At 44.2% G+C, this 12,735-nt stretch overlaps 1 long non-coding RNA gene across 1 annotated transcript in view; it reads right to left on the reverse strand.

Moving 5' to 3' along the window:
- LOC122174322 (uncharacterized) overlaps nucleotides 1-12,735 on the reverse strand; it is a 71,641-nt gene that overhangs the window by 38,393 nt on the left and 20,513 nt on the right. Inside the window, exon 2 of the long non-coding RNA XR_006175980.2 lies at nucleotides 1,072-1,162. This is a non-coding gene — a long non-coding RNA (uncharacterized LOC122174322). The remainder of the gene's footprint in view (nucleotides 1-1,071; nucleotides 1,163-12,735) is intronic.

Here is a 12,735-nt window from a genome sequence, read left to right on the forward strand (position 1 = left end):
GAACCCTTTGTGTGGGGTAGAGCTTAACAATACGGCATTGTAGAGCAATTTGTTCCCTTTTCATTAATTAAAATGTACGGGTTATTAAATATTAGTCACTGACTTTCATCATTTACAAACCTGTTTCACTTCAGTTAGAAGGGATGGCATGGTAATTGCTAATTTATGCAAGAGTTGGGATTTCTGTAAGAACAGGCCATGTCCTTCAGGATGGGTGTTGCTAGTGAGTATTATTGTTCAAAAATAAAAATAGTTTCTAAACAAAATGGTGTGGGAGGATAAGGATTCAGTTCAAGTTGGGCAGTGGCCAGCTCGGGTTTATGGAGTAATTGCTAATTGTGAAAAGCTCTGCCCAATGGTCTGTTTACCAGGGATGTTTTGCCCATTTTAGCTGAGGTGGGGCTCACTTCCTTAACAGACACAGAACAGAGCTGCAGTCTGCTCTGTATCCTGCCTCAACAGAGCATGCTCAGATCTTGAGGCATTCACAAAAAGTAAAAGTAAAACCCCTGCTTCTCTGTTGCATAGCAGGCGTAGATTAAAGAATCAGGATGCCGTTCACGTTCAGTGGTTACCTACTCTTACACGTATGTTTTAGAAACATTCTCGGTCAAGGATAATTCTCCATAGTTAATTAATTATATAGTTAATCCTTCCTGTTGTACTCATTTATATATGCAGCATTCTGTGTATTGTATTTTGATCATTAACGTGGGTGAACAGTGACAGCAATTGAGTAAATTGTCTCAGCCTTTGATCATTCCTGTTCACAATTAACAGCAAAATAATGTATGTGGTACATTAATATTAGCAAAACGCAGTCCTGACTACAGTCAGATGAATAACAAAATATTATTTCAGGCAAAAATCACAATTCAATGTAATAGCGTCAAATAAAATCACCATTCTTATTTAGATACATATAATGGTGCCCCTCATATAGGTCCCTTGGTGGTTTGTCCACGGTAAAACCAATCAGCTGAAAGGGAACAGAACATAAAAGCATGTACTGGCTTGTTAATAAGCCTTCCCTCCTCCCTTATAAAATTAACCCAAAGTTTTATTCAGTACCTTAAATTCATCAAATGTGGGCTCTGAAGATCATCACAGAAAGGTTCAATCCTGGGACCAACAGCAAGAATAGTCCAGCAGATGTTAAATCCTGTGGCAGAAATATTTGTAAGAATGGTCAGTGAGCTGCACCACCTACATTAATAGGAGCTGAGAGGGTCACATCACATTAGAGCAGTAATTCTTTCCCTGACGTGAAATATTCTTATAACCCCACATTCAAGAAGTGCACTCCGAACTAGGGCTACCATTGCACCCCATTATGACTGCAGGTATTGCAGAAGTTGGAGATCAGTGTATGATGCTATGTGTCACATGTGCTCTCATACCTAACAACAGTGGAATGAGTTAAGGCTGCAGTGGCAGCCCTAACTATGAATGTTTTTGCCTTTGCCAATGTAGATCTAAAACAGTGGTCCCCAAACTGTGGGGCACACCTCCCTTGGGGGGCATGGAGGAACACCTGGGTGGGCCGGGCCAGCCCCCATGAGGGAGCGGGAAGATAGCCCCACCCAGCCCCGCTCTGCCCCCAGCTCCACTCCAGGCCAGCCCCTGGCCGCAGCTGCAGCCCCAGCTTAGCCCCCAGGCCTGGCAGCATCCCTGCTCCCAGCCATGGCTCAGCTGCCAGCCCCTGCTCTCAGCTCCTGGCCCCCACTCCCAGCTGTGGCTCTGCTCCTGGCCCCGGCTCCACTCCTGGCTTGGGGGAAGGGCGGGGTGCGGACACATTATATTACTGGTAAGGGTGGGGGGTGAGAGGAAAAGTTTGGGGACCACTGATCTAAAATGTGGCAATGGCTTTTGATCATGTTTGCACTTGATCTTCAGTGACTTAATGGGAGTACGGTCTAAACCTCCCACACTTTTCAAAAATTAAGCATTAAAGGAATCATTTCCCCACTTTCTAACATAACATAGTGCTTGAGATGCCAATGGCGCTTCATATTAAGTGACTCTTTATACTGTACGCTGAGCACACCCGTCACATCATTCCCTTCTACAGAAAAATGCTCCAAAAGGAAAAAGTTTCAATAAAATATCAGCATGTTCAATGCAGCAGCAAATATGACACATTTTTTCACTCAGGAAGAGAATTAAAGGTGGCATGGAAGGGGAAGGAGTTCAGAACCCCAAGATCTGTGAAGGACTCTGCATACCTATCCCTCTGCATGTTGTCCTGGGCCCCCTTATTCCACCCATCTGCTTTAAGATTCCTGCTGTGGTTATGTCCAACAATGAGGCAGTGTGGGACAGGAAAGGGAGCTGTAGTGCAAAAGTTAATGCTGCTTAAAGCAGCATTATATTTCCCTGGATTTACAGGCACTACACTCTGCATCAGTTCTCTCATGGGGGGTGGGGTGGGAGGGAGGTACAAGATAATGTTGAGATGAATGGGACATGTCAGCAGTGTTAAATTTAAATGAAGCGAGAAAGAAAAGACTTCTGGTAAAAGGAGTTTTGCTGATTTTAGAAGACTCCTTTATTGATGTTCACTGTCTTCAACACACCCATGGCTAGTGCTCTTTACTTTATTAGAGGGTTGCACATGTAGGGTGTGTCTACATTGCAGCTGGGAGTGTCTCCTCCAGCCCAGGCAGACAGACTCATGCTATCTCTACTTGAATTAGTGTGCTAAAAATAGCAGTGTGGACATTGTGACCTGGGCAGTGGTTTGGGCTAGCCATCTGAGCCCACAGCCAGGGAGTCAGACATGGGCAACTAGCCAAAGCAGCCATGCATGCTGCAACATCCACATCTACCTGGGCTGTGAAGGATGCTCCCAGCAGCAATGTAGACGTACTCTTAGTTGCTACTGTAGACCAAACTCATTGCACACACAAAGGCCTCCTGCCATTCCCCCTACAATCTCCTGGTGTGCCACCTTCCAGTTCTCTCTATTTCAGAGAGTCCCTACACCCCTACACCTTCTCCCTGATGCCAGGGGTTCTGTCCCGCTGCCCCCCGGTCGCCATTCTCTCCTGCCACATGCCAGGAACCAGATGCCCAAAACATTCCATAAGACTAACAGACCAATGGTTCATCTAGTCCAGTATCCTGGCACTGGCCACTGTCAGAAACAGATGTTTCTGGCAGTTGGAGGCTTAGGGATACCCAGAGCATGTAGTTAAATCCCTGACCATCTTGGCTAATAGCCATAGATGGACCTCTTCTCCATGAATTCGTCTAATTCTTTTTTGAACCCATTTATACTTTTGGCCTTCACAACATCCCATAGCAAAAAAGTTCCACAGTTGACTGTGTGTTGTGTGAAGAAATACTTCTTATTGTTTGTTTTAAACCTGTTGCCTATTAATTTGAACGGGTGACCCCTGGTTATTGTTTACATGAAGGGGTAAATAACATTTCCCTATTCACTTTCTCCACGACATTCCTGATTTTATAGATCTCTACCATATCCCCTCCTAGTCATCTCTTTTCTAAGGTGAACAGGCCCAGTCTTTTTTCCCCTCTCGCCTCATATTGAAGCTGTTCCATACGCCTAATCATTTTTATTGCCTTTCTCTGTACTTTTTCCAATTCTTTTTTTTTTTTTTTTTTTTTTTTAAAGATGAAATCCATGACGTTTTGGAATTTGGATCAGATGAAGCATTCAAAAGCATCATGTTACATACAGATAAATAGAAACATCATCAAGTACGGCCTTTGGTTGCTTGGCCAACTATCCAAAAAATAATGTTTGTAATGTACCTTAAACTATGTAAACAAGGAACATATTTGCTGTCCCAAGGATCCACAAAACGGCCTTCTGTCCTTTTCTCTCTCTTTCTTTGACAGCTACATTTTTTCCTCCATTATCTGAGGCTGTCCTATTTTTCTTTTTGAGATTCCACAACCCCAAACAAAAACCTCCCAAAACAAAACCCACTGGCTTGGGGCCTAGAGGATTTATGCTGCTGGGGTCTTGTAGCCATACATTTAATACACCTATCCAGGTCTCTACTGGATTTAAACAGAAACAATTCACTTGGGCTAATATTCTTAGAACTCTGTAAGAATCAGAGAACAATTGCTTAGTATTGCAGATTTAAAAAGAGCACACAGCAGTGAGAGTTAACTGGATCTGACATTCTCAACACCTGAGCCGCTGCCTCCACTGCTATCCAAGAGGAAGAGATAGCTGAAGAATGAAGGAACTGAACCATCAGACAGAAAACAAATTAATCTATTTCTTTCCTGTTTTCTTATCATTATTTTTTGTTTGTCTTTACCCAAGAATTCTTGGTTGTAAACGGTTTGAATAAAGAGGGGTTCTCTAATTAAACTATCAAAAGATCATGCTTTGGGGTTTCAGTCTCCATACTGAGTACAAGAACAGAGTGTTTTAACCTCAAAATAGACTTTTTTAGTAAAATATGGCCAAATTAACCCAAAACACTCTACAGTGCCTGTTTCCTGGCTCCAACTCCTTCCATTCAGCCACATTCACCCCCAAAACACACAAAGTCTCACCTACACAAAGATAGCTATAGAGGAGCTGCTGCCAGCTCAGGAGCAGTGGGAATTTATTAATAATTATATTCAAGATGTGCTAGGTGCTGTACAGACATATTGGAAAATAAAGTCTCCACCCCAAACAACATCAGGGTGTGTAGCCTCCAATCGCCTCCTTCCAGTCTATTTTGGCCATAAATTTGTGTGTTTGTTCCTCTCCATATCACACACAGGACATTCAACCCATAGTAGTCCTCGTGCATAGGGACAGGAGCCATTTGGGGGTATGATTTCTGCATGTATTAAGTAGTGCACAATGTGTATATGGGCTGTGATGGAATGACAGATTCCCAATGGACACTGTGCATTAAAACGCCTTGTGATGCACAGCCTCTTGGCAAGAACAGTACTGCCTTATATACATGAACAAATCTGCTTTTACATTGTTGTTAGTTTTTTAAATACAGAAAGGATCATTAGGAAAATCCTGCAAGATGTTATTTTAAAATAAATCTATTTTTAGTTAAAGGAATGCAAAAAAAGACAAAAACAAGAAAATCGGTGAAGCCAATAAATATGGAAACAGAAATAAAATTACCCATAAAACAGAGACCCGGGGGAGTAAATTCTGCTTTCAGGTACACCCATATGTAACGGGGGCACTCACCTCGAGCACATCTTTGCAGCTGAATGCAGTACTGCAGTCCTTTTCCTGCTCCTGCTGCCCTCTGTAGGTTGTCAGCTAATCTTGGTGGGATCTTCAGTGATTTGACCCTCGGCCCAAGTCACAAAGTCCAAATGAACCCCTTCTGGGATCATACAAGCCCAACAAAACTGTCTATCTGCCCTCACCAGGGTCTTCAGCCCCAACTTTGGACTCTTTAAATTCAGCCTTTAGCTCAGGCATTCAAATGAGTCTGGTCCCCTTTTCAGGGTTTACATCACTTCACCAGTGGCTAGCGGGGGAAGTCAGCCCGCCCACCAACTCCTCTGGGTTCCAAACCAGGGATTCTATAAATAGAAGCAACGTAGTGCTCACTTCAATTTGTTGCTTCTTCTTACCTGGGCCTTTTCCCACCTGGCCCCTTTATCTTCCCCCCTTACCTCAGGGATAAAGTTCTCAGGTCCTCTCTCTCCCAGCTTATGCAGATGCAGCCAGAACCAAACTCAAGCCTCTTTGGCCAAAGAGTAGCATTGCACTGCACCGTACTCCACCCCACGGTCCCAGCCAGGAACTGACCTGCTAAGACCCTGCAGTTCCTTTTACCTAGGCCCTGGGAGCCCTCAACAGGCAGGCCTGGAGGACCTACCTTTGCTGCTCCTTTTCTGGGGCAGAGTGTAGCAAGACTGTGGGGCCTCCTGCAGGGAGCAGCAAAGACCAGGTACACCCCATCACATCATGAAAATACAGAATAAGTCAACAGAGTTACTAAAAGAGCTTCACTATACAATGAAACCTTTGTTATAACCTTAACTTCTCTAATATCACTTTTGGTGCCCATGAATTATACAGAATAACCCCAGTGCACTATCGTAGTACACAAGAACAACTACCATGTTCCTAAAGCTTATAACATATAAAGTTACATTCCATAATTACACTAAATAATACTTTGACATAAGAGTATTAATTTTAATGAAAACCAGTGATGTAACAGTATTTTGCTTAATTCAGACTTCACAGGCCACTGGAATAAAAGGATTAAGTATTACAAATCCTGGTGGTACTCAACCTTAACAAGCAATTTATAATAATAATTTATTCCACATGTCTGATACCAGTGAAAAAAGCTGCAGAACACAAAGCTAGCTGACGTCTCCAGGAAGTGAACTGCTCACTCCGTTCTAATATTAGAAGCAGACTACAGCAACGCTGCAAGTATCATTCCTTCCATACCCCCATTCCTTTGTCCACACAAGTACAAAACAAATGTGAGTCACTGTCAGTGATTGGGTTAAAATGTCTATCATTTTATGGACATATGGACATACTTAGGACATGCTTTAAAGATGCCACCAATATGACTTCCATGACAAGTGATAATATGGACAGCACCCGGAAAGAGAAAAAGAGGGCAACTAGAGTAGCATGATGTAGAATAATAGAGAAAGAAGCCAAATCCATCAACAAGACAGTCAGAACCCAGAACAGATCAGCACAATACCAATATAAATGGTGCAATCTGGTGAATGCCCTGTGCACCTGAGGGTGTGAAGGATAGCGGGGGGGGGGGAAAAAAAGATAGAAAATCTTGCATACAATTATTTTCTTTTAAAATACTGATGCTTTAATTAAGCCATGCAAAGCATGGGTCTGACCTGACCTGCGGGAAGCAGTGCGGGCCGAGGGACGTGCTAGCCACCACTTCCCACAGCCCCCGTTGGCCTGGAGCGGCGAACCGCGGCCAGTGGGAGCTGCAATCGGCCGAACCTGCGGATGCTGCAGGTAAACAAACTGGCTCAGCCCACCAGGGGCTTTCCCTGATGGGCCACATGCCAAAGGTTGCCAATCCCTGGTCAACAGCCTTGCTGCATTACACACTGCCTTGATTGTATAAATAAATTGTAACATTATGGCAGTGTTTCCCAAACTTGGGACGCCGCTTGTGTAGGGAAAGTCCCTGGCAGGTCGGGCCGGTTTATTTACCTGCCCCGTCTGCAGGTCCGGCTGATCACGGCTCCCACTGGCCGCGGTTCGCTGCTCCAGGTCAATGGGAGCTGCTGGAGGCGGCGGCCAGCACATCCCTTGGCCTGCGCCGCTTCCAGCAGCTCCCATTGGCCTGAAGCAGCGAACCGCAGCCAGTGGGAGCCGCGATCAGCTGGACCTGCGGATGCGGCAGGTAAACAAACCGGGCCAGCCCGCCAGGGGCTTTCCCTACACAAGCGGCGTCCCAAGTTTGGGAAACACCGCACTATGGTATGAACTTTACCAGGTGATTTTTTCCTGCATGTGTAAACATACCTGGGAGGTGGAGGTGGGACTGTTTGTTACTTTCATGTTTGCTTAGTTGGTTGTGCAACAAAATACAGCCAAGAGTACATTATGTCTTTTAAAGCTCAGAAAGAAGAAGGGAAAAAAGCAACAGAGACCAGACTGACATCTATTTTTAGAAATATATGAATCCATATTTATTCTTTCCTTGGTAATATTTTAAAAGAGAAGCCCTCCCTCCCTCTCCCCCGCTTGAAGTTGCCTCATTCTCTTCACTTGTTCTCTACCTTCTTGTCTATACCCCTTCTCTCAAGGCTGCAAGTCCATCTAATAATGACAGGATTAAATGATGGTTGTTGAATTTCTATCTAATGCCCAATATGACTCACTAACACTGAGGTCTGTCTTGTTGAACTGTTTCATCATCAAACCTTATATCAACCGCTAGAGGGCAACAGTCAGTTGTTTAGCCATGTATATACAATACCAAGCTCCAACAGGTGTCCCAGCACAAAACTCAATACTGGCTTGAAAAATGGATTACTAATTCATGGCAAATATTTGCTGCTAGGATAATTTCCCAGAAATTATACTGTTGGGGTGGAACAGGGGGCTGAGCTGGCCAACATAAAGGAAGATACAAGTTATATATCTGTTCAAGCACTACGCACAGTGCCATTATGGAACAGTCTTAAAACCACAAAGCAAATGCTGAAAATATAAACCAACACTAACCCATGCCATGATGTAACAAAACAGAAACATAAAAGGTCCAAGTTAAAGCGTAGTTTTCCTATTAGAAATATGAATTTTCTTTAACAAATATGAAACATTACAAAAATGTGAAGATGGCACACGCAGAAAAAGCTTAGCTAGTCATGGAGATTTTTGGTTGTTAATAGTAATGCTCACGATCATAAGCCTTTCTACAAAAATGTTTGCAAGAGCCCAGTTTCCAAACAGGGCATCTAAGTAGGACTCTGTCCTGCATCTGGATCAGCAGATAAGCACACAAATGGCTGTTTCATGCATACCCAAGTGTCATTTTGAGCAGGCTTTGGACCATCCCCATAAAGGTGCCAGCATTTAGACATCCCCTCTTTTCCGGGTTGTCTTCTCCTATCAGGATGCCGCTTCCTCAGCATGCTACCAGCAAAAAGGGTTCAGTCATTTAGTAACTTTTGCAATGGTAGACGAGAGGAGGCGTAAATGAAAAATCACATATGACCTCCAAAGCGGGCTTGTGATCTGCAGGTTTGAGGGCAAATTGGGAGGGGATTGTAATGAGAGATCAGATACAGATTTTATATTAAAAGACATGGCACATCCTCGACCTTTTTAATTAACAGAGTAGTGAAGTTCAGTGTTATTGATCGCCCCTTGTAGGGATAATTTGGGACTATGGATTAAAAATTATTTTCCAGTAAGAGAGTTCCTTTTCATGCCAATGTGTCTGCCTTCATTTACATTGATCACTGGGTTTTCTGGGGTGCAAAGACTAGATTAGAAGTAATTTCTTTAATTTCTTTTCTGTTCTTAGAAGCCAGAAAGAATGACATCCCTTGCTGACTGCCAATATGTACAGGTAAGGAGCCAATTGTAACCTGGCTGACCTGCCTTAGTATAATTCATTCAGTCTCGTAAAACTGAGATTTTGCTGCAACACATACATCCGCTTTGAAAAGTCCCATGTTTGTACTCTGCATGTACTGATCATTGGACATAAAACAAAGATTGCCTTAATGATCATGTACATGCAAATGGCATACAAATGAATCCTAATAATAGGATTCTATTGTATGCCACTTACATTGTAAAAATAAAGTCTATACTTTTTTTCCCAACATTAGTGGACAGATTCTCAGTCAGTGTCAATCGTCACAGTTGCACTGACTTCAGTGGAGCTCTGATGATTTACATCAGGTGAGGAGATGCCCCCAGATGTTTTCAATATTATTTATGTCGTACATATGGGCTCCTATAAATATTAGCTTCCTTCCCCCACATTCAGAAACTTTATCTGAAAATTGCTTTTCTCCAGCATTGCACATCATTTCCAGTTATAAGTTTGTGCCTTTGGTGTTAATTTGTAAGCACTAATTTGTGATGTTTCATTTTATGGTTTAGAATGACAACATGATGATCATTTTAGCAATTGGCAGATCATATGGAACGAATATTCCCTCTGAACTCTAAAGCACAGTAAAGGAATTACACATGCACAAACACAATGTTGTGTCATGGGAATGATGATCTTGAACAAGTTTCAGGAAAAAAGTGTGTGCTATCCTAAACACAGTTTTAAAAATAGCTTCTGCACAGAGTGATTGATTCCTGCATTAGTGAAATTTTGCTCTCTTCTTCCTATTTAAAAGAATAACCTTTGCACCATAAAACAGGGAGGGGAGGCGGAATGATGAGAATGGCAATGAGTGATGAATATGGGAATCTTGGAGTATGAGAGTTCCATTGTGTCTTTGTGATGTTTATCTTTCCAAACTCTGAACTTTTAACATACTTGAGTCCAGTGGTTTTGGGTAGGTCGGGTGTGTCCCTTCCCGACTTTATGACTGGGTGGGAGACTCCTCTTACAGGGGACTTCCTGCTGAAGAGGAAATTCATAGCCAAAATGAGTTTGCAAAGACAGATGTAGCTGTTGCTCTTCTATCAGGAGACAACAAAACTGACTTTTAGTAATTATTTGAAGGAGGATTCAAAAATAGAATTGACTAATTGCCTGTTTGTGAACATGACCGTTTTCAAATATCCATGTGTTCAAATACTACATGCACACTAGACAGACATAGCTGTGAGTGCTCAGCACCTTTGAAAAATCAAACCAGTTATTTATGTACCCAACATTAGGCACGCAGGGTAAAATCCTGGTCCCGCTGACAGTCCCCTGTAATATTTTGTCAATGGCAAAACTCTGATGGACTTCAATGGGGTGTGACGGCTTGGATCACAAAACCCCTTTTGGGAGCACCCTGCTTTCCCTGCCAGCTCGAGACCCCAGCACTGAGGTGAGCGAGACACTCCCGTCTGCTCCAACACTGCAGGTAATTCAGACCCTGGGTCTGTGTTGGAGCAGACGGGAGTGTCTGGCTCAGCAAGATAGGGTGCTGGGGTCCCGAGCTGGCAGGGAAAGCAGGGGTAGAAGTAGTCTTGGCACATCAGGTGGCAGCTCCCAAAGGGGGTTCTGTGATCCAACCCGTCACAGGGGGCCAGGAGTTTCTACCCCAATCTTGAAAATTGTGGGCTTGCTGCTTGCCCATAAAGGAGAATCATAAAGAAGAGGTTCAAGATCATTGTTTAAATCCAAACTGCCCACACTATGATATTAGAAGAATAGTTATGCTGAATCAACTCCTGTCTCTTCTTTCCTACCCTCCCCCAGTTTCAATGCTTACCTCACTGATGCATCTTAGGGTATGTGTACACTACGAAATTAGGTCGAATTTATAGAAGCCGGTTTTATAGATATCGGTTTTAACCAGAGAGGTGGTTAAAAAAGACACATTTTAGAGAACAATGGGTACACTCTTTCACGTTAAATTTTGCTGTTCACATTACACAGCACATGTGCTTTCGTTACAAGGTCGCATTTTTCCTCTTATATTGAGGGCCTGCCGGTTTGCTGTGAGAGATCACTCACGCAGTGCCAGGCAACAGAATTCGGCTTGCAGGCAGCCACAGTAAGCCACAGTCTTTTGGCTTTTTTAACCCTCATAACATGTGGGAATGGTTTCAAACAGTAGCGCCCTCATTTCCCATACCAAGGACCCGTTGGGTTGGCCATTTAAAATGGGTTTGCAATGTAAAAGGAGGGGCTGGGGTTTCCGGGTTAACATGCAGCACAAACCCAACTACCCCCCCCCCACACCCCTCCCCCCCAATTCTCTGGGATGATCCCTTCACCCCTCCCCCACCCACCGCGTGGCTAACAGCGGGGAACATTTCTGTTCAGCCGAGCAGGAACGGGCACCTCTGAATGCCCCCTTAATAAAATCACCCCATTTCAACCAGGTGACTGTGAATGATATCACTCTCCTGAGGATAACAAAGAGAGATAAGGAATGGATGTTGTCTGCATGCCAGCAAACACCAGGACCATACGCTGCCATGCTTTGTTATGCAATGATTCCAGACTACGTGCTACTGGCCTGGCGTGGTAAAGTGTCCTACCATGGTGGACGGGATAAGGCAGCCCTCCCCAGAAACCTTTTGCAAAGGCTTTGGGAGTACATGAAGGAGAGCTTTCTGGAGATGTCCCTGGAGGATTTCCGCTCCATCCCCATACACGTTAACAGACTTTTCCAGTAGCTGTACTGGCCGCGATTGCCAGGGCAAATTAATCATTAATCATTAAACACGCTTGCTTTTAAACCATGTGTAATATTTACAAAGGTACACTCACCAGAGGTCCCTTGTGTGCCCTCAGGGTCTGGGAGCACGCCTTGGGTGAGTTCAGGGGTTACTGGTTCCAGGTCCAGGGTGATAAACATAGCCTGGCTGTTGGGGAAACTGGTTTCTCCGCTTCCTTGCTGTGAGCTATCTTCATTGTCTTCATCATCATCATCATCTTCCGCGTTCCCCGAACCCGCTTCCCTGTTGCGTGTTTCTCCATTGACGGAGTCAAAGCACATGGTTGGGGTAGTGGTGGCTGCACCCCCTAGAATGGCATGCAGCTCCGCGTAGAAGCGGCATGTTTGCGGCTCTGCCCCAGACCTTCTGTTTGCCTCTCTGGCTTTGTGGTAGGCTTGCCTTAGCTCCTTAATTTTCACGTGGCATTGCTGTGCGTCCCTGTTATGGTCTCTGTCCTTCATGGCCTTTGAGACCTTTTCTAATATTTTGCCATTTCGTTTACTGCTACGGAGTTCAGCTAGCACTGATTCGTCTCCCCATATGGCGAGCAGATCCCGTACCTCCCGTTCTGTCCATGCTGGAGCTCTTTTGCAATCCTGGGACTCCATCATGGTTACCTGTGCTGATGAGCTCTGCGTGATCACCTGTGCTCTCCACACTGGGCAAACAGGAAATGAAATTCAAAAGTTTGCGGGGCTTTTCCTGTCTACCTGGTCAGTGCATCTGAGTTGAGAGTGCTGTCCAGAGCGGTCACAATGAAGCACTGTGGGATAGCTGAGCTCCCGGAGGCCAATAACGCCAAATTCAGTCCACACTACCCGAAATCCGATCCGCAAAGGCTGATTTTAGCGCTAATCCCCTCGTTGGAGGTGGAGTAAAGAAACTGGTTTAAAGGGCCCATTAAGTCAAAAGAAAGA

This window comes from Chrysemys picta, chromosome 10 (genome assembly GCF_011386835.1).
Source record: "Chrysemys picta bellii isolate R12L10 chromosome 10, ASM1138683v2, whole genome shotgun sequence".
Lineage (NCBI taxonomy): Eukaryota > Metazoa > Chordata > Testudines > Emydidae > Chrysemys > Chrysemys picta.